This window comes from Crocuta crocuta, unplaced genomic scaffold (genome assembly GCF_008692635.1).
Source record: "Crocuta crocuta isolate KB4526 unplaced genomic scaffold, BGI_CrCroc_1.0 scaffold130, whole genome shotgun sequence".
Lineage (NCBI taxonomy): Eukaryota > Metazoa > Chordata > Mammalia > Carnivora > Hyaenidae > Crocuta > Crocuta crocuta.
The window spans coordinates 3,194,122-3,214,883 of NW_027527920.1; the positions used below are offsets into that span (position 1 = coordinate 3,194,122).

Below are 20,762 nucleotides of genomic sequence, written 5' to 3' on the forward strand. Positions count from 1 at the left end.
CTGAGCCACCCAGGTGCCCCTATTTTTACAGTTTATGTAATGATATATACATACATCGTTCAGAAACCATCTTTTCCTTCCATCTTTGATTTTTTTTTGTCCGTGGTGATACATTTTGAGGTGTTGCTCTGCATTTCATTACATGCGAAAGCCTCAACTTCCTGATCTATTCTCCAGAGGATGGACATCGAAGGTGTTTCCAATTATTCATGATTATAAATGGTGCTGCTAGCGATATTTTTGTACTTGACTGTGAGTATACATGTGTGAGAGTTTCTCCGGGCAGTGGTTGTCAAACGCTTTTGAGCACAGCCCCCAGTATGACCTATCTTTTATATCCCAGTATACTGGACAAAACGTAAAATATGCGTGCACACACGCACACACAAAGTGGAGCTGTTTCCAGAAATAATACTTATTACCCTTTCTGTGTCCTCTATCCTTTAATATAAAACATTCCATTCAATATTTTAAATGCCGGTCAAAACCCACTAAATTGATTTTACGCTCTATTAACAGGCCTAGGGTACCTACCTAGGCGTGGAATTGCCGAGTGGATGGAGGGCTATGTGAACTTTCAACTCCACCGTTAAAACACTATTTTAAATCACTCTCCAGCTTAAAAAACGCGAGTTCCCTGATGTCTAACACCCGACAGCAAATTCCTGGGTCTCTTAGACAGGTTCCCCTCTTGCCCTACCACACACTTTGCTTGTTTCAGCCTTGGCTACACAGCTCTGCCTGCCTGCCCCTTCTCCCTCTCCCCTGCATACCCGTGCCCATCTCCCCACCAAGGATCCCAGGCTACCCCTGTCCCACATTGTCCTTGAACTTAAGCTGTGTTAAAAATGCTATTATGAGGGGCGCCTGGGTGGCTTAGTCGGTTAAGTGTCCGACTTTCGCTTAGGTCATGATCTCACAGTTTGTGGGTTCGAGCCCTGCGTCGGGCTCTGTGCTGACTGCCAGCTCGGAGCCTGAGCCTGTTTCAGTCTGTGACTCCCTCTCTCTCTGACCCTCCCCTGCTCACGCTGTCTCTCCCCCTCTCTCTCCTAGAAATAAATAAAAATATTAAAAAAACGCTATTATGATATTTGCTCATTAATTTTCAACTGCTTTCTGTGTCTCACCTTGTCTCCAAATGACAAGATCATTTTTTTAAGTTTATTTATTTTGAGAGAGAGAGGAGAGAGAGAGAGAGAGAGAGAGAGAGAACATGCATGAGGGGGGGGAGGGGGAGAAGGAGAGGGAGAGAGAGACTCCCAAGCAGGCTCTGCACTGTCAGCACAGAGCCAGATGCTCTACTGGAAACATGAGATCGTGACCTGAGCCAACACTGAGTCAGACGCTTAACCTACTGAACCACCCAGGAGCCCCCAAGATGACAAAAATTTTGAGGGCGGAGCTACATCACTGCGAAACTTCTGGTCTCAGAGCCAGAGGAGCTCACCCTGGAGTTAGAAGTCCCAGCTCTAACTCACTGGGCTGTTACCTTAATCTTTGAACTTCTTTGAGCTCTGGTTTCCTCACATATAAAATGAAAATATGGTGGAGCTGTTTTTTTTTTAAGGGGAAATAATATCTCAGCTGTGGAAGTGCTTTGTAAACTGCAAAGGGGCAGAGAAGGGCTGGTGCGCCTTTCGCATCCTCCACAAGACCTCCGCACTGGACATGGTGCTTGTGGGTTGTGACAAGCAGCCTCCCTCAGCAGATGCACACAGCTCTGTGAGGGAAACACAACAGTGTGGTAGGCAGAATTCTCTCTGCGTGTGAGATGGATTTTACTCCCATGATTGGGTCATGGTAAATGGCACGGCTGACTTTTAGAGAGATTATCAGAATGGCCTGACCTAATCACACGAGCCTTTTAAAAGCAGAGTTTTGTCTGACTGCTTGCAGATTTGAAGCATGAGAAGGATTTGTCATGCTGTTTCTGGCTGGAAGATGGAGAGGTCACATGGCATGGAATGTGGGAGCCCCAAGGGCCCCCAGCTGACAGCCAACAAGGAAATGGGGACCTCAGAAATGAATTCTGCCAACAACCAGGGAGCTTGGATGATCACCCCAGGCTCCGAATGAGGACGGCAACCCTGGGGGACACCTTGATTGCAGCCCACTGACACCCTGAGCAGAAATCCTAGAGATGCTCTGTCCAAACTTGTGAGCTATAGTCATGATGATGCAATACAGAATATACACGCTTTCATGTAATATGTATGTATCTGTATATAATAGGGAAACTATGACATAGTACATCTGTGTTGTTTTAGGCTTCTATGTCTGCGCTAATTGGTTACAAAGCACAATGGAAAGCTAAGAGAAATATACACAGAACTGGCCGGTTTAGCCGCTGGCTAGGTTTTCCATTCCTCTGCCTGTAAAATGGGTGTCTCTCATTTGTTGTTGTTTCACCTTTCAAATCCTGGTGGCTCAGATACTTTAAAAGTTATGAAGGGAGGGGCGCCTGGGTGGCTCAGCTGGCTGAGCTTCCGACTTCAGCTCAGGTCATGATCTCGCAGTTTATGAGTTCGAGCCCCACATCGGGCTCTGTGCTGAAAGCTCAGAGCCTGGAGCCTGCTTCAGATTCTGTGTCTCTCCCTCTCTCTCTCTTTCCCTCTCCCACTCATGGTCTGTCTCTGTCTCTCTCTTAAAAATAAATAAACATTAAAAACATTTTTTAAATAAATAAAAGTTGTGAATGGAAAATAAAAACCAAGGTTGAGGGTAGGAGAGATAAAGGGACTAATCTGAGGGTATCCACCGTGTGTCGGCAGGTACAACAGAGGAGAGAAAAATCACCACCCAGGAGTATAGTAGCAGTCTCTCCCGAGGGAAAGCACTTGGATACAATAACAAATGTTCTGAAACGCATTCAGGTTGGGAAAATGAATACAGATGGTTGAATTATTATTTTTCACACATATGCTTTCTCTCATCCGGGCACTTGTTTACCCAAAGGTATTTCTAATTCTTTTTGTCATCAAGAGCCCCACAGTCTTGCAACAGGCAGATCACCATGGGAAAATGTTGGGCCCCCTTTCAGAAGGACAGCTAGCTCCAGGTACGGCTCTCTTAGATGCTAGCTGGTCTCAAGCACATTAACAGTAGGTACTGGATGGGGTCGCCTGGGTGGCTGTCAGTTAAGTGTCCGACTTCAGCTCACGTCATGATCTCACAGTTTCTGAGTTCGAGTCCTGCATCAGACTCTGTGCTGAAAGCTCACAGCCTGGAGCCTGCTTAGGATTCTGTCTCTCTCTCTCTCTCTCTCTCTCTGTTCCTTCCCTGCCAATGTCCTCGCCCTCTCTCAAAAATAAATAAATACTTAAAACAAACAACCCCCCCCCCCCACAGTAGGTACTGGATGTCTGTGAGGAGTCAGATCTTATGTAACACCCAAAAGAAATATTCAGTTTATCCCCAATTTGTAGGGGTGAATGAGCTTAAATTGAAAACATAATTATCATTAATTTCAACAGAGTCCAGAGCCCGAAATTAAAATCAATGTAGGTAAAGACAACACCAAAGACTAAAATGGTCTTAAGTACCGTATTAGAAAACAGTAGTATCATAATATAACTTAACCAAGGGCTTTTTTGGTTATGAGTTAGTCTAACAGATAGCTGGTTATCTGTTCTTAGGCTATAACCCCTCGAATACTTAAGACTAGACTAAAACAACAAAACATGTACATAATGCTGGAAGTTTAAATAATACAACCTTCAATTTAAGAAACAGTAAGCCAAAGGAGATCCATGAACACAGTGCAAATGACATCATGCTCTCTGAGCAAAGCTGGTGTCATAATGAACAGCATCCCTACTGTAACTAGAAAATTGGGAGCTGTCTGGAAAGACCCTTGCTGAGCCAGATGTCGGTGTCACCCGCACCACTGCCCAGATAGCTCCCGGAGGTCACAGCTGCTCACGAGGTGCCCCAATCCAAACTGGTTTTCACAAATGCCATGACAGAGCTAAATCAGGGGCACCAAGTAGATGTTTTAGTAAAGCCAAACGGTTGTAAACCAAAGAGGCATAATGATACAGCATGTTACAGTTTACAAAGCATTTTTCCATCTTGAAAGCTTCTCCACAAGACCACACTTGTTTCTACCTCCGTGTATCTGACAACTGTCATTTACCACCTTCTACGGTGTTCTGTACTCCTCTTCAACTAAGACTGTAAAGTCCCAGAATGTTAGAGACCTTAGCCGCCATGTTTAGCATTTGAGAAGCCACAGATTAGGGGAATACTCTGCCTTCTGTCCATTTCCTTGTACTTTGTCTAGAAAAGCTTTTCTGATTCCTCTAGAACACACAAATCAGTGAATTAGTCAATCAGCATGTACTCACCAACCATTCCTTATGTCCCGACACTGGTATTAAGGGATTTAAAACAACAAGTTAATCAAAACTTCTTGCCAAAACAGGGTACACTCCAGGCCAGGAATCAAGGCTTAAACATGTGATAATTTTTGAATAGAAGGGTACTAAAGGTTTTTGTTTTGTTTTGTTTTTGTTACAACAGTCCTAGAACATACTCTGGAGGCATTTATTTGCAGTTTATATTGACTAATCCAGTATTTTCCAAAAAAATACCATTTATTATATAAAAGAGTATTTGTATAGCACTTCAATATAGGCATTGGCAGGGGTTATAATAAAACACATTGTAAGGTTGATATACACTGAAGAAGAAACCAAGAAACTGAAAATATCAGTCTTAAGTTGTTTTGGTTGAGTATGAAATCTGAACTTGAGACCATTGGCAACCAAGGCAAAAAAGATAACATGTTACCTTGTTATCATAAAGAAGGAGAGAAGAAAGATCAACAGGGCATTGGAAAGGGTCCTAAAATGTTCTTATATGGAACTCTGGGGTCTACTGTGTAGTATAAGAGGAAGTGTCCTTAAAATCAGCTTTAAAATAAAACAAAGACAGAAGTGGCTTTTTAACTGATTGCTTCATCTTTTGATCTTTCTCACAGGGTGGATTCAGAATTCCCAGTGAGAGGGAAAGAAGGAAATTATCTTTTAGACTATTTTCTTAAATACAATATTTTAAAAAACATGGCTGGGTTGTAAATGATTGATCATATTTTCTGTTAAGGACTCGACACATGCAAATGTAGTCAGAAGGATGATATTAAATATTTCTTTTTTAAAAATATTTTAAAATGTTTGTATTTATTTTTGAGAGACAGAAAGAGACAGTGTGAACAGGGGAGGGTCAGAGGGAGAGACACAGAATCTGAAGCAGGCTCCAGGCTCTGAGCTAGCTGTCAGCACAGAGCCCGACACGGGGCTCGAACCCACAAGCTGTGAGATCATGACCTGAGCCGAAGTCGGATGCCCAAGTGACTGAGCTACCCAGGTGCCCCTGATATTAAATATTTCTGTATTGGTTCCCTTTCTTACTCAACCATAGGTTTCAGAATTTTGGATTTTGTAGGACATAAATCAAAAATTCCTAAAAAGAACTTAGAAAGCTCTATGATCTATTCACTTTTTATTAGCAGTTAAGACCAAGTTTTGTTGGTTTGTTACAAAAAGTGAGTCTCTGTCATCTACTTTTTTAAAAAAAAAAGTTTATTTTGAGAGAGAGAGAGAGAGAACATATGTGTGCAAGAAGGAGTGGGGGATGGGCTGAGACCCAGTGAGAGAGAGAGGGAATCCCAAGCAGGCTCCACACTGTCAGTGCAGAGCCCAATGTGGGGCTCGAACTCATAAACCATGAGATCATGTCTGAGCCAAAGTTGGATGCTTAACCAACTGAACCACCCAGGCATCCCATTATCTACTTTTAATGTTACTACTTTTTTTTAAAAAAAAATTATTTATTTACTTACTTACTTATTTTTTTTTAAATGTTTTATTTATTTTTGAGAGAGAGAGAGAGAGAGAGAGACAGTGTGAGCAGAGGAGGGTCAGAGAGAGAGGGACTCACAGAATCCAAAGAGGCTCCAGGCTCTGAGCTAGCTGTCAGCACAGAGCCCGACGCGGGACTCGAACCCATGAACCATGAGATCATGACCTGAGCCAAAGCCGTAAGCTCAACCAACTGAGCCACCCAGGCACCCCATTTTTTTATGCTTATTTTTGAAACAGAGAGAGGGAGTGAATGAGCAGGGGAGGGGCAGAGAGAAGGAGACACAGAATCTGAAGCAAGCACCAGGCTCTGAGCTGTCAGCACAGAGCCCAACATAGGACTCTAACTCATGAACCGTGAGATCATGACCTGAGCCAAAGATGGATGCTCAACTGACTGAGCCACCCAAGTGCTCCCTTGTTCCACCAAAAGACTTTTAATGCCAAAGAATTAGAAAGGACATAACAATATCTGAGTAAAAGAGAACTTAAAAAAATGAATAGATTTAGCCTCATGCAAAGCTTTCTACGACAGTCTTCATTTCCACATTTTGCTCACGCCCACTGAAAATGCAGTTTAGGAGGGCTTAGGAACCTCTGACCCAGACTGGAAGCATCCTGCAGGCAGCGGATAGCTCATACTCAGTGTCACCATCCCCTCAACCTTCTTCATTTTGCCGGATACTTGCACATCCAATCATACATAAAAGAGACCAGCTTTATGCCTTAGTGGGCAACTCATAAATGTCCCTCAGTCTTCTACAGATCCACCCTAGAGATGGCAATGAAGGAGTGTCATCTAGTGGTACGAAGGGTAACTGCAGGCATTCCAAAATTAAAAAAAAAAAAATCTTTCTAGAAGACGTAATTTCCAGGTATGAATTTTTTGGCTCAATGTAGGACTTCCAATACAACTTATTAAAAATAGACTTAAAAAAACGCCCTGATTTTTAGTACATTTCTGGGTATATGGAGGCACTCTGCTTGTTCACTCAGTCCTTCATTTTATTTATCATCTACTATATTCAAAACTTACAACTTACAAAAGACATATGATGCAATCAAATAAAAGATGCTAAAAGTCAGTAGGGAAGAGGTATGTTGAATGGAACATTAATATGACCTTGGAAGTGAAATCAGTACCAAACTACACGTCACAAGTCTTCGTATTTGTTAGTGGTGGATCACATATTCAGTTTTGAGCTTTGCAGCAGACAGCTTGAAGAGACAAGTTCCTTAGCTCCCTGAGTTAAAAATCTGTAAGATTTAAAACCAGCTCATCTCTAGAAAAGCCCAGGGGTACCTCGTACAGAGAGAAAAGGAATCTCTCCCACATGTCCTAACATGGACAATGTCTTCAACTAGCAACTGGGAAGAAATATTAAATAAATATAAACAAGCCGTATAGTCCAGTTTTCTGTAATTTCTCTTGCATATGGCGGATGTGTCACTAAAGCCCCACTAGTAAAGGTACAACACTACGGTTCAGGTAGGGAGCCAGTCTGGTTTGATCTGAAGATCTTCTAAGATCTCTACAATCAGACTGATTCCATCAGATTGCATTAGGCAATCACTGTGGTTGCACTTGTTCACGCTTCCCTGTGTCCGTGGCCTTGGCGTTGTGACTTGGTAGCTCCTCCCATGAAGAGAGGGAGTCTATTTCTTTACCTCTTGAAAGTCCTGCATGCTGTTACTCACAATCTTGGAACTCTAGCACTGTCGCATGAACAAGCCTGGCCAGCCTTGTAGAGGATGACAGCATGTTCCGTTTACCCTTGTCACGTCGGTGGATAGCCAGGCCACTGCACGGCATGTGTGTGAGGCTCTCTTAGCTCAGCCAGCTGCCGGCCGGCCACACATGCGTGAGTGAGCCCAGTCAAGGTCAGCTTGCAAGGTTCAGGTTGGCAGAACCACCCCAGCTGACCTTTACACTCGAGGGCGGTGATGAATGGCTGTCATTTTTATAGCCTCTCTTTCCTGCCTCACCTTGCATCAGTCATCCTGCCCAGGTGATTTTCTCCTTAACATTCTTGCGTCTAGTGGCTCCTCTCCATCTGCTCTGGTGCCCCTCAGCTCATCACCACTCACCTGGGCGCTACGAACTGAGGCTCAGCGGCAAGAGGGAACCGCTGAGGGTGACAGAGCAGAAAAGCATGGGGCTTGGCATCCCGACACCCGGCCTCATGGTCACCACTGCTTACTTAATTAGGATCCAGAAGCCACTTTGGGTACCGTGAGGACGGAGGATGCAGGTGAGAGAGCCAGCTTCCCCTGTGATAATACCACCTTGGAAGAGTAGCTTCGTGTTTCCAAACCTCATTTTGCTCACCTGCAAAGGAGGGTGACAGTAATACCTACCAGGGTGGTTCGCAGGGTTCAACAGGAGGAAGCTCTTTTGAATCTAAGAAACACTACAAATGATTGAGATTGTGCTGGTACACCGTGGACGCGCTGTGTAATTATTGTCACAGGCACTAAGAGCAGTGGCTCACCATCAGATGGTGGGACAGCAGGGCTCGTCAGGCAGCAGACAACCACAGGGTGCATACTAGGTACCAAGGCACTGGGGTGAAGTGGTGTGTTAGAGAAGCTCCGTGTTACTCTCTCAAGGACAGAGTTGTGATGTCGCCTCTTACGTTCACACCTCCCTCCCCCTGAACTGCAGAGTTCTCTCTGACCTCTCTAAAATTTCTCCAAGAAGCATTTTTGAAGGACTGGAAACCCTCCTTTATTCAATAGGCATTTATTAGGCACCTTGCTTGCCCTGGGTACTCTAGTAAGTGCTATGGATACGGTGAAAGTCAAAGGCAATCAAAGCGACACAATTAGTATTAAGTTACTCAATGAAGTCACAACGAATGAGGTTGCAGGAAATCAATCAGAGCTCATATTGACATTTATTATAGCTCATAATCCTTCAGAAACAGTTGATTCATCACCTACCCTTACAGCGATATGGAGCCTGTGAATGGAGTACATTGTAGAGGGGAAATTAGATTATCCTATTCCCGAAAGAGTAATTAATTTATACAGTGGATTTGAGGAAATATTTTTACATTAAAACAATATGGTGTTTAACTTATTTCACAGGTGGTATTTTGAGGGAAAAAGGGACCCATTGAATATAAACAAAACTGTGTAATTCACAAAGCAGGGATCTGAGTTCCAAAGGGTCTAGAAACATTCCATTGGTTGACTGGATCCTAAGTCAAACACTTTTTCAAAAACCACATTCTAGTTTTTGCTCAGGACTAAAAAAGAAGGTCTGTTGGGTTCCTTGGTTTTAAAATCAGTAAATCGGGCACGTCTAGGTGGCTCAGTCGGTTAAGCCTCCGACTTCAGCTCACATCATGATCTCACGGTTTGTGAGTCTGCGCCCCACATCGGGCTCTGCACTGATGGTGCGGAACCTGCTTGGGATTCTCTCTTTCTCTCCCTCTCTCTCTCCCCCTTTGCAATTCATGCATGCTCTCTCTCTCTCTCTCAAAATAAATAAACTTCAAAAATAAAATAAACTCAGTAAATTGCACCCATGTCCCTTCTCACACGTCCTTCTCATAGGACCTCTCCCTTCTATTTTCATGGCTCCTACCCTCTTCGTTCCCTCCTGGGATCCTGTAACTTCCCGGAAGTGCGTGTCTGCTGAGTGCTGGTCTCTCTGTGTAGACTCCGTGGCCTCACTACGCCTTAGGGATGAAGTTACTCTCTTTGGTGGGACATCAAGAGCCTCTTCGGGTGTGTCTCCTGTGGGCCTCCCCAGCTGCAGCGCCCGTCACACCCTCAAAGGCGTTCTACACTCAGTCCAGAACAAAGCCCGGCACGAACCCAGTCCTGCCCAGCTCCCTTTGTTGTCATTGCTGCCTCTCCTGGAATGAACTCTTCCTTCCCCTCCCAACCTTCTTTCCCGCATCTGCATCACTCTGTCCTTCAAGAAGTAGCTCAAGAGTCGGCTTCTCTTGGGGAGCTTTTCCCCACCCCCACCCTGAGACCACTTCTCACACTTCTATTAGAAAACAATAAAGATTATATTGAAGATGACTTAGTACTAGTCGGCTTGGCAAGCCTTTCAGACCTGCTGTGCCACAAAGGCATGGTTCTCACTAGTATCACATCAATAGATGTGACATACACCCAAGTGCCTTCGCTCCCTACCTCCTTCCCTGGGACGGGGGAGGGGCGGGGCAAGGTGTGTCTTTTCTTTCTTTATCCTCAGACCTTGTCCAGTGCCAGGCATGCAAGCTGGATACTCTGTAAGTGGCTACCACGGTACAGCTTAAAGGTGGAAACCATCCACAGGTCCAGCACAAGAAAAATGTGTAAATATTTATTTAGTTTTGAGAGAAAGAGAGAGCAAGAGTGAGAGTAAGCATGAGCAGGGAAGGGGCAGAGAGAGAGAGGGAGTCAGAGAATCCCAAGCAGGCTGTGCACTGACAGATATGGGGCTCGAACCCATGAACCGTGAGATTGTGACCTGAGCCGAAATCAAGAGTCGGTCATTTAACCAACCAACCTTGTGAGGTGCCCCTCAAGGAAAATGTTTAAAATAAATACAACTGAATATTATACAGCTATTAACAATCAAGGTTTTGCAGAGTGATGATTCAGGAATATCACTCACTAATTAATATAGTCACTATCCCTGATAATTGTTACTATTCCTATAATTGGCAAGGGTTGAAGATAAGTAACTATAGGCAAGCATAGTTTTGTAAATCCAAAACATTAACAGCAGTAAGTTGGGCGTGGTGGGATTTTATTATGTTTTTCTAAATTTCTCTCTGCAGTTTCTTTCTGTTGCTGTCTCTCTGCTACTCTCTCAACAATGAGAACAAATCACTTTTATAATAAAAGACAAACATTTTAGGAGGGAGAGCACTTTAAGGTTGGCACAAACAAGAAGCAAATGAAAAAAACCCGATCTTCGAAGATGCTGGAAGAAAGAGAACACAATTCATAGAGAAACTGCCAAGGCAGGTCCTAGATGTGAAGTGAGCTAATGCGATAAGCTGTTTGTGGCCAATCCCAGAGCGGAAACTTCCATCATGATCGGAAGGAAAGGCAGCTACACAGGAGTGCTGCGCTGTGTAGTATAAAAGACCCACACGCAGGGAGGGACAAAATGTTGTCTGCAGGCTAGTACGCTGAGACTTCCTACAGATTCGGATGCACCCTTTACAACTCAATCATAGGGTGGGCTTTGAGTCTCATCTGGAGACTGTCTTCTACAGGGCTCAGAGGAGAATGTCATCCACACTAGGAACTCAAATGCATTCTAGGGGCTAAATATAGGCATTTTCAGAAAAGCATACCAGACATCTGGGGATTTGGAGAGGCGAACTTGCCTTAATGCAATGGGAACATGGAAATCACATTTTGAAATATAAGCTCAGGGATCTCTTTTTTCCATTAAATAAGGAATTTCTTGGGATTTGCTAAACATTTCTGTTTTATTCAATACAGAAACGTTTAGGCAAAGGGATGCCAGAAACAAACCTGGAGGCTACAGCTTAGGACAGGGTTTATTTATTTGGGCACAGGAACCTAACACACAACATTCTACCCCCCAGGGAAGCCCTCCACGGAGACATGGCTAACTCGGAAGAATCCAAGACGTGTACATGGGATCTGTGGGCTCAGAAGAGGCTTAAAAGGGAAGCGGGGCGGGGGAGGAGAGTTGAGTTCTTAGCCAGGTCAGAATTAAACTTTAGGCACTTTCTGCTTGGTATCTGATGAAGTATCAATCCGTAACAACAGAACACTGCTGATACTGTGGAAACATCCTATAGGACACCTCGGGCTCAAAGGGAGTTCTGTCTTCTTTCAGCCTTTAGAAGCAACCCGCAAGCACAGGCCCCAGGCCCCAAACAGGCTGGGACAATGGTGAAGGTTAAATGGCCCACTGAGGTGCAGCCAGGCTACCACCGAGCAACTGCTAATGTGAAAATGACTAGGAACGCTCTGGAGGGTAGTCTGGGAAACCGCCTGGAGCCACGGAAACCCAGAGATGAACGAGCTGTCGCAGCTGGAATGAATCTTCCCAGACAAGTCATCGACCTCCTTATTTTCTAGCTGAAGACACTGCAGCTCTGAGAAAAAAGGAAAAAAAAAAAAAAAAAGGAGATGTGCCCAACACCACACAGCCAGTCAATGGTGGGCCTAGGGTTAGGGCCCACATTGAGTGGGCTGAGATCTAGACCCACGTATCCATATTTCCATCCCTGTGGCTCTGCCCTGAGATCAGGAAGTAGCAGAAAAGGTTTGTACCTGAAATATCTGAATTTATATTCCAGGCCTATCAATTATTAGCTACAGGATCTTGCTTTCCTCAGGGAAGAGCAATGTCTTTCTGACCAATATCTCACTGAGTTATCATGAGTAGATGAGTGAGAAGGCAAATCGGAAGGTCTTTTGTGGGCCATCGATTCTACTTCTATAAATTAAGAAGGTGTACCGTACACACGATGTTCTTGTATCATGGTTGCATTGGGGAGGGGAGTGCTTGGCAAATAGGTACTCGATTGGTGTTAGCTATTATTACTATCATTAAAAATAACAGTAACCTGGGGCGCCTGGGTGGCTCAGTCGGGTGAGCATCTGACTTGGGCTCAGGTCAGGATCTCACCGTTTGTGAGTTTGAGCCCCACATCGGGTTCTGTGCTGACAGTTAGGAGCCTGGAGCCTGCTTTGGATTCTATCTGTCTGTCTGTCCGTCTGTCTGTCTGTCTCTCTCTCTCTATGCCCTTCCCCCACTCATGCTCTGTCTCTCTCTCAAAAATAAACATTTAAAAATAAATAACAATAACCTTCCTTCTCTCTGACATAAAACGACCATTACCAAGAATACTGAAACAAATCACCTGTGTGTTGAGTCATATTTAGAGAATTAATGTTAGCTGTAAAGTAGCAATTATACAGAATATTATACTACAACACCGCACTGTGGTATACTTAGAGAATTAGTATCATACTTAGAAAAATAACTTGCTTTTTTATATTATTAAAATTAGCAAATGCTCTTGTTTTCATTAACGCAGTACATCATGTAGTTATTATTTATAATGCTGGGTAAACCGTCACTGAATTTTTCTTCTTGTCTGTCTTCGTTGCTTAATTGAAGTTTAGTTGACACATAATATATTAGTTTCAGGTGTACAACATAGTGATTCCACAATGACAAACTTTAAAATTATGACCCGTATAAAATTACAAATTCTCATCCTAATAAGTGTAGTTACCTTCTGACACCATAGAGAAGTTATTGCAGGGGCACCTGGGTAGCTCAGTTGGTTAAGTGTCCAACTCTTGGTTTCTCCTCAGGTCATGATTCCACAGTTCATGAGTTCAAGCCCCATGTGGGGTTCTGTGCTGTCAGTGCAGAGCCTTCTTGGGGTTTTCTCTCTCCCTCTCTCTCTCTCTGCCCCCTCCCCACTCATGCTGTCTCTGTCTCTCTCAAAAATAAATAAATAAATTTAAAAATTAAAAAAAATTAAAAAAGTTATTGCAATGTTATTGACTATATTTCCTATACTGTACTCTTCATTCCCTCAACTTATTTATTTTACAACTGGAAGTTTGTACTTAATCCCTATCTGGCCTGAGTATTATTGTTTGTCTTGAATGAATAGTGGCACTGACTTTCTGAGTTCAAGGACTAATATTTGTCAGCCTCTTTGTATATATTCTTTGCAAATACATCCTTCAGAATGTATTTCCCATCCCAAATGAATTACCTTTTTTTTTTAAAAACCCATGAGTCCNTAAAATTTCTGACCTACACTCAGTAGGACTTAATGGCAGGGATTTTTATTTATTTATTTATTTTTTATTTTTATTTTTATTTCTAGGAGAGAGAGAGAGAGACAGCGTGAGCAGGGGAGGGTCAGAGAGAGAGGTAGTCACAGACTGAAACAGGCTCCAGGCTCTGAGCTGGCAGTCAGCACAGAGCCCGACGCGGGGCTCGAACCCACGAACCGCGAGATCATGACCTAAGCGAAAGTCGGACGCCCAACCGACTAAGCCACCCAGGCGCCCCTGGCAGGGATTTTTAGATGCCAGCTTTATCCCTCTTATTTTTTCCACCCCAAGTTTCCCCTTAGCTCCATTTTCTTCCCTTACTTGTTATCTCGTTTGTATATTACATTCACTAAAATTTGAAGGTTATTTTACATTCTCTTTTAGAATGAAGAGGTCATAAATAAATAACTTTGAGAGATGCTCAGTTAACATTGCTGATTATTGTAACAAACAAGAGAGCCTAGAATTCCTTCCTTTCCCCCTTCCTTCTCTCCCTCTTTCTCCTTCCCTTCCTCTCTCCTTCCTTCCTTCTTTCCTTCCTTCCTTCCTTCCTTCCTTCCTTCCTTCCTTCCCTCCCTCCCTCCCTCCTTCCTTTTCACTGTGACATCTGGGTTAACATTTTCCTTGAAACAGGAAACCAAATGGCAAAGATACACTTAGTGTAGGTCTCACTCACAACCATGAATATCAGAGGGCGGAATCTTCATTCCTTCAGGGCTTCTAACCAGCAAAGAAAACAACTAAAATCTTAGATTTCTGAGTGGCAGGCCACATTTTACCTTCGATGCTTCTAGCAAAACATCTATTTTTAGAAAACAAGACATTTGGGGGAAATGTCATGATTAAAGAATATGCAGATGAAAGGAAATGCTTTTTTATTTTCTCCCTATTTAAAGGTACATGCTCATGGAAGAAAATTTGTCATATATTATACGGATAAGCAGTAAAAATATAAATCAATAGAAATACATAGGAAGAAATATTTTAAATATTAGTCTAAAAAAGAGGTATAAAGATAGCTATTAAAATTTCTGGAGGGGGCATCTGGGTGGCTCAGTCGGTTAAGCGGGCGACTTTAGCTCAGGCCATAATCTCGTGGCTCATGAGTTCGAGCCCCGCGTCGGGCTCTAGGCTGACAGCTCAGAACCCGGAGCCTGCTTTGGATTCTGTGTCTCCCTCTCTCTCTGACCCTCCCCTGCTCACTCTCTGTCTCTCAAAAATAAATAAATGTTTAAAAAAATTAAAAATAAAAAGTTCTAGAGGCTGCTTCTGCTATGCTTGTCTTCATTTATTTTTCTACTTTCCATGGTATAAACCGGGTTCCCTATCCTGACTCAGCAACACTTTGAATCATGGGCTCCAATTTGGCCTTTGGGGACCTGTCATCACATTACCCATGTGATGCAGGAATCTCCAAGTTTTTAGCATCGTGGGCAGGATGAACATCCTCTTTCTGTGGCCACTTTGAAGAACACATATAGTTTCCTTTGTTTGTAGTTCTCTGGTGACTCATGGCAAACTTGACGCAGAGGCAAGAATTCTGTGGTCTCTCATGCAGTCGGGAACTTCACATAGAGACCAGGAGGCTCCGATAAAAAATCTGATTGAGGTAAAGCAGCCTGGCAGGTGATTATGACTAGCCCCAGGTTGGTCTTTTTTAACTGGGTAGACTATTTTTGTATTTATTTGTACTTGACTTCTACCAGTGCAGGGATTCAAGGTTGGGAGGGGTGCTTTTAAAGACATGCACAGGGGTGCCTGGGTTGCTCAGTCGGTTAAATGGCTGACTTCAGCTCAGGCCATGATCTTATAGTTCATGGGTTCGAACCCCACATCAGCCTCTGTGCTGACAGCTCAGAGCCTGGAGCCTGCTTCAGGTTCTGTGTCTCCCTCTCTCTCTGCCTCTCCCTCACTCCTGCTTTGTCTCTCTCTCTCAAGATTAAATAAATATTTTAAAAAATAAAAAAAAATAAGGACATGCGCAAATAGGATAAGGATAAATATATCAAGCAGCTGAAGCAGAAGGAAAATACATAAGAGAAGGGAAACAAAAGGTAAGGTTGGTACAAAGATTGCATTCCTGTAAGGTCTTGTCCAATTGCTAGAGGGAGGTTATAAATTGGTACTGAGCTTCCAAATTGCCAAGACTGAGAAGCAAGCAGGATGGACCACCAAAATCAGTGCTTGTAATTCCCAAACACACAACGCACATACACACACACACGTGTGCGCGCGTGCATGTGTGCGTGTGCGTGTGTGTGTATGTGTGTGTGTACCATGTGTCCTGGCTTTCCCGCTTGACTGCTGATGGAGATTCTTTCTGGGGACTGTTGCCAAGTCTGCCTGTGCCCTTTTTCATTCTTTCCACACTCAGCTGCTCCAAAGTTGGGGTGCTGAGACTGCCCCATTGTTTTGTCCTCACTGGGAATGATCTGGAATGATCTGTAAGAGTTACTGAAGCAGCCCTCAACTGATGATGAAAAGGAGGGCCAATGAGCTAGCTTCCTTGCTACTCTGCTGGATGGTTTTGAGTTATGTGGTACCTTGACTCCCAGGGGTCACTAGCAGGACGGAAGCCCAGGCACACACAGTGGTCGCCTGCTCGATAAACACAACTGTCCTGGGTGCCTCCCTCTCCCCTACTGGGGTTTCCTGACACCATCTGCCAAATGAACTGTTTGCACTCAGGTTATTGGCTCAGGGTCTGTGGCTGGGTAAACCACACCAAGATGGGGACGTGACGGGATCTAGTGAGATGCAGCAAACTCAATGATGATTGTCATGTGCTGCCTCTTATAAGGACCTCCAATACAGCCAAGGGCAGTCCTGCACACTCAATGCCATGGCCACCCACTTACTGCTCTGGGGGAGGTCCACGTGATAGAACCCACTTTTGGCATTGCTGTGTGAGGCTGAGCCAATGGCTCCATTTGCCCACCGATTTCTAATCCCTCACAAGACAGGGGTGGTCCACAGGTCCCCTCTGGTTCTGAGATTCCTTGACATAAAATATGCCACACCTAAGTAAGTTTAAGTTTTTAGGGAGAAAAAAAATCACAGCGCACCTTGCTAAATTCAGAGAATTCCAGTCTGTTCTGTTCAAGCCCTCAAGCTTGGAAGACGGGGGGGTCTTGGAGGAGAGGAAAGTCAGTGCCTGGAGCAATCTTCTCATTGCTCCATGTCATGACCAAAGAGGTGGGAGGGGCGTGAGGATGGAGGGAGCAAGGACGAAGGGGGGCCTTCAGTGAGGCCTTCTGGACACATAGCGAGTCTATTATAAGCAACAAGCTTTGGCTGCAGAGCAGGAAGGAATTATGGGGCAAAATGGTCCGAGAGATCAGGTCTCTATAACAGAAACTCAGGGCAGGATGGTCTCACTGTGGCTGGGGAACGAAGAGAAATCCCCGTTGCAGCCTTAACAAGTTATGTTCGGCACGGTGTGGACTTGTCTAGCCCAGCTATTTCATCCAAAAATGGGAAAATGATCCCTACCACAGAGGGCTCTGCTGGGGATTAAGTGAGAGTGTCTAACACTCGAACACACAGTAGATGCTCAGTAGGTACTGCTGTTGCAATCTATTGACCGATCCGGAATTAAGGAAATACACGGATATCTCTGATTACAAACCTCTCAACATTTAGAAAGTGGGCATCTCTACTCAGAGCTGTTTCAAAACCAGTTTGTGTTTTCTATTTGATCAAATCCCGTAGAGAGAAAACACACACGACATTCAAACCACGCACTGTTCCAGAATGACAACGCCTTAAGGGTCATTAAACTCACTATTGAATTTCAGCAAAGAAAATTCTAACAGAAAACTAAGTGAAATGGCTTCCCTGTGACTTATAAGTACTAGCTGTGGCTTTATTGAGCTACTCCTCTCCCTGGACCTCAGATTTCCCATAACTTAACATTGAGGGGCACTGGGCCAGATGCACTTGAGGAGCCTATTCATGTCTTCGGTCTGTTCTAATTCTAGGACCCCCTGGGAAAGCAGAGAACTGAGTTCTTTATGTGGCCACAGAGTTACTTCCGTCTGTCATCACCACGCTTGAGTCATGAGCACCTCAGAGGCTGGCTTAGAGCATCTAAACCTTAATGACTCCTTTGCTTTTCTTCCCCTGTCAATAAATTACAGGGTGATGTTTTTCCTCTTGTTACCATTCCCTATAATTTATGTCCTGTGGTCTCAGAGGTTCCTGTAGGGCCCAGGAAAATCTGCCTATTCTGTCCTGAAATTCAATGTTGGTTTGCAATTAAAGTTACAGTAGAGTCCCTGGAGCAGACACCAAAGACATAAGGTCTCTCCCATCACTTTCAACCAATCCTTCAGGGCTCAGCTCCAGCTCTCTGCTCTTGTGAAGCTCTGGCCTGTTCATGTCTCTTACTTCTTGAAGTCATTTTAACTGACGGGGGTCTCTGTACGCCGTGTAATTAGCGCCTTATTATATACTTCGCTAGGTTCTAATTGTCTGCACCATATAATTGAGGAGTGGGATGCACGAAGGTAGGCTATATTCACTGGCGTCTAGCATGGGCTCTCGAATCAGACAGAATTTCTGCTCTTAGGACTGTGTGATCTGGGCCATATAATGTGGGCACATCTGTGATGTACATATAATGGACATTTGTCATTTTTATCTCCCAAAGACTGCTTTTTCTGGAAACAACTAACCTGACATCACTGTGTGACTCAGGAAGGCTGAACCAAATCTCCCAGTTCCAGGGGTGGGTGGGGGCCCAGGACTTGGGCTGGCCAATCAGCATATTTATAGGTACTCAACCATGTACCATACTTATCTGTACTAAACCACGACTTAATTGATGTGATACTATTAATAATAGTATTTTTAAAAATGTTTATTTATTTTTGAGAGAGAGAGAGAGAATGAACAGGGGAGGGGCGGGAGGGGGCAGAACAGAGGATCTGAAGTGGGCCTTGTGCTGACAGCAGACTGCCTGATATGGGGCTTGAACTCATGAACTGCAAGATCATGACCTGAGCCAAAGTCCAATGCTCAACTGACTGAGGCGCCCAGGCACCCCTAGTCTTTAATTTATCCCACTTAGTATGAATATACAAACATTTTGCTCTGAATATATGTATGCATTTGCCTAGAACCCTACTACAATATTATCCTTCGAATATCAAAAATGAAATTACCAACTTCTGAAACACATGTGAGCCCCACGAGCATTCCAGATTTTCCCAAGCACAATTAGCCATGTCTTTATCTGGGTTCCGATGCCACTTGATTCACACACATTACAGTACAAGCGGTTTTCACACGGCTGTGTGGTCCTTCCTGCCCCTTTCAGAGGGCTCCTAGGAGCGGGCACCAATCTCTGTGTCTTTAGTTTTCCATACAATGCCCAGCGTCAGCATCATGGAGAAAGGGCATCTCACCTCTACAACTTCCTGAAGAAGGTGACAGAATTGTGGAAGGTACATGAATCCAGTTCTGTGAATTGTGCCACAGAAGTTTCCATTCTAATCTATTCTCCGATGCTGCAAAACCCTGATTTCCCATCAATATAGAAGAGTAAAAGAAAGAAAAGCTCCATCACCTTAGAATTGGCTGACTGGCACATCAACCACCAAGAGTGATGGGGAAGCTCGCCTGCCACCCCTAACACTAACGAGTCAGGGCTGCCTAGACGTGCAAGTCAGCCCACACCTCCGGGGACTGGCGTGTGGCTTCAGTACACATTTGTCGCTGGGGATGAAGAATTTATGGACCAACAGGATGCATTCACAGGAGACGGGAGTGATAACGAGGCAGAAGGAACCCCTGCATGGAGAGCAAGGATACTCTTTTTGAGGCTGGACAAAGCCATCCCTATTTAGGCTACCGACAGACATACTATAAAACACGGAAATCAGAGGCCATGTAAGTACTTATTTGAACCAATAAAAATACACGGACTTAAAAAAAATGTACTGTCCTTCTACTTCAGTGTGCTTTCTTTCTCAGGAAGGAAAGCCAAAATAATTAAGCGTTATTTGACTTAACCATTACGGTGTGTATCCGGCTTTAAGCCGTGACTTAGAATTCTGTTAATCATCAAAATGCTTCATGATTAGAAGGCTCCCTTCGTCCAACAATCCCAAGTGCTTACTCATAGTTCTTAGATGTTTTCAGTGGCATTTGGGATTGCAATTCCCTTTGAATGGGTTTTCCAGAGCTTTTGGAAGATGTGGTTCCAGAGGAGCTGCCCCCCCCCTCCGCCCCGCCCCCCAGGGGACTCACTGGGTCTTCACTACCTGAGCCTCAGGAGGAAGATTCCTGGAGTGGCTTTGCTTGCAGGGCCCCCAGCAAGACTTTGCTACACCCTCTGTCTCTGAAGGCCACGACATCAGTCACGACACAGCTTTTCTACTCTGGTTGGACATGAAGGCTCAATGAATGTGTGCCACACACATGCACTTGGTGTTCGGTGCAATGCTGCACAGGACGAAGCAGGACGTAGGAAGGGTTTCCCAGCCTTGGTTTACTGGCAGACCAGATGGTCCGGGGGAGAAACTCGTAAGAGAGCAACTGAGATCAAACCAGATCCAAGGCTTAATGTGATAGAAAGTCCCAAAGCAGATGGGGCTCTGGGACCGGAGATGGTGTGCAGGGGTGACCTGGAGGATGCAGGATTGAAACGGGCAGGGAGAGGGGCGCCTGGGTGGCTTAGTCGGTTAAGCGTCCGACTTTCGCTTAGGTCATGATCTCACGGTCCGTGGGTTCGAGCCCCGCGTCGGGCTCTGTGCTGACTGCCAGCTCAGAGCCTGGAGCCTGCTTTGGATTCTGTGTCTTCCTCTCTCTCTGACCCTCCCCTGCTCATGCTGCCTCTCTCTCTCTGAAATAAATAAAAACATTAAAAAAAAAAAAAAAAAAAAACGGGCAGGGAGAGGCAGGGGTGTGATGAAATGGACACAGCACCACATCTAGCCACTGTTTTGCTGCTACATTCCAGGGGTGAGGATGCTAGAGTGTGAGGTCAGGGTCTTTGTCTGATTGGCTCACTTGCTGAATCATGCCAACTGCTCAGAACAGTGTACGGGCTCTCTGTAAATAAAGTGCTGATGAATGCAGTGGAGGCCTGGGAGCCTCCCCTTT

At 44.5% G+C, this 20,762-nt stretch overlaps 1 protein-coding gene across 1 annotated transcript in view; it reads right to left on the reverse strand.

The window, feature by feature from the left end:
• THSD4 (thrombospondin type 1 domain containing 4) overlaps positions 1-20,762 on the reverse strand; it is a 183,609-nt gene that overhangs the window by 150,131 nt on the left and 12,716 nt on the right. The window lies entirely within an intron of this gene.